Genomic DNA, 2,297 nt, shown 5'->3' with positions numbered 1-2,297 from the left:
GCGTCTCTCTTTTCCCTGGGAGCCCCTGCCAGCTTCCCGCTGAAGCTCTGCATCTGGCAGGAAAGGATACCGTGCGTCTGGGAGGTCTTTGTGCGGTGAAACTTGTAACTGTAATAGGCTCTTTCTTGCTGGGACGTATGGAGATCCTGGGCACCGCTGGCTCCGTGCGATATCAGCCGTGCTGCTGCGAACAGGTGTGGGCTCGTGTCTGAAGAATCGCACCAGACCACAGGGATTCCCCTTACTGCAGCGTCTGTCCCCACCTCTGTTTCAGTACAAAACCAGTCCCGTACGTACCTAGCCAAAGCCGCGCTCCTGTGAGCGAGGAGCACTCGCGCGACGGGCCCAGCACCCAGCAGCGCCCATTCTGTCTCTATCCCATCTTCAGCTAGAACCCGCTCCTCTAGTGGCGCCAGGAAACGACAAGGGAAGAGTAAGTACCAACTGCGGAACGTCCCTGTGGTCTCCTCGAGCTCCTCCTTTACAAACACATGAACCCGCTGCTTCTGCTGTGAGAGAAATGCAGGCTATGCAGGAGGGTTAACGTTGGTGGCCTCTCTTCTCTGCCTCTCCCTAAGGAGAGCGTGAGAAAGACTGCCCAAACTTCTTGCAGAAGAAAAAGCATAGGGAAACAGCCGATTCGCCTGTCTGCTCGGCGCTGACTGTGTCAGCCTGTCCTAACGGTCCTAGTGAGGCAGAAACCCTGCCTTTTCCCTCCTGCTGTCCTTTGGTGCCTGTCCAGCCGTTTGGAACAAGGAAATTGTAGTGCAGCTCCCCTGGGAGGGAAGCAGGGAGAGTTTAAGCAGAGATCTGCGTTCCTGCAGTGCAGAAAGCAGAGTGGGCTCTCCTTGGTCTGTGACCTGAAAATACGACGAGCCACGATCAGAGAGCACACGCTTAGGCCCGCCTTGCGTCTCTTCTGCCAGGGCCGCGGCTTTGAATTGCTCTCTGCTCTCCTAGTCTGTGACTGCTGCTTTACCGCGTGGGGTTCTTGTTTGCTTTGTTTTGTTTGGTTTGTTTTTTTTTCCCTTCTCTTTCTCTGTCGCAGACCTTTCACCCGTGACGGCAAAAACGAACAAAGATTTTCAGAAGAGCTTCTCTCGGAGATGAGTTTGCAGTGCAGATCTGGGACTTTCTCTCTCATGGCGACTGGGAGTGAAGAGGGAGAAAGTACCCCCACCCCCTCAACAGCCCTTCTCGTTGAACTCTTTGGAGGCTGCCGCTGCTGGGAGAGGATTCGATCTGCACAAGACGACGGCACAGTGTTTTCTCTTTACTCTGGTCCCTTTCTCAGGTTCAAGCCCCCCTCTTTTCCCCCTGCCCTTAACATCCTGTTTCGGGCGCTGTCATTGGAAGATGGAGCGACTATTTGCTATTTGACCTCTTAATAAATGATAGAATTGTTTTAATTGATATTAAACTGCTCCTCTATCCCGCCTGTATTATTTACGTCGCTCCCAGTAGTCTCCCTCCTCCCAGTCCAGTACAAGGACCGGCCTCTCTGTGGCTCGAGCTGGCAGGAACCCATCTGTCTGAGGGGAGACACTGGGTGTCACTGGAGTCACTCCCCATGATCTGGTACCTGCTGGGCTCCAAGTCCCACCCGGACTCTCTGGGGCGGGTAGGACCGGCGGCCCATTTGCTCGTCAGTCCTTTGGCAAGCACGTCGAGTCCCGAGGCTTTGCTCTCTACCCATGTATGTTAATGAAACCTTAGCTCTTGACCTTTCCTCTGCTGTTACTATAGGTCTTGCACAGGTGCTTACGTTGCTGTGCAGGGGTGCCAAGAGGCCTTGGGGACTTGTGCTCTGCTGCTGTGGTCTTCTGCTGGCTACTGGGAATAAAACTAGGAGGGGGTTGGGGAGAAATTTTACTGCGCACCAAGTCAGGTTTTAACTTTTCTTTTTTTTTTTTTTTCCTTTCCCCTTGAAGAGAGAGAGGGGACTTTGCCTCTCAAATTGCAGACAGCTTTTAAATGTCGATGGAGGCATCGGCTTGTCTCTTGTAGTGGAAAGAAGGAATGATTTTGTCGTGTTCTCTGTGTGGAACTGGGAAGGATTTCTTTCCAGTTTGGAAGCCGTTTCCCCTGTATCTTTTGCCCTGACCCCCTCTTTGGAAAAAAAAAGCAAGGATTTTAGTCTTTGAACCTGAAGCCGCTTGACTGGGGTTGGAGGGAAGCGAATAACGGAACGCGGTTTGTTTCTAGTGCGTGCACACTTCATAGCCGGCGTTCAAAACGCTCGGTTGTACTTGGGGTGTGAGGAACTGGAGCTCTGGAAGGAGCAGGTGTGCGACGTG

Source organism: Leptosomus discolor, chromosome 7 (assembly GCF_034619465.1).
Source record: "Leptosomus discolor isolate bLepDis1 chromosome 7, bLepDis1.hap2, whole genome shotgun sequence".
Classification (NCBI taxonomy): Eukaryota; Metazoa; Chordata; class Aves; order Leptosomiformes; family Leptosomidae; genus Leptosomus; species Leptosomus discolor.
Note: the sequence above shows the minus strand (reverse complement) of the source record.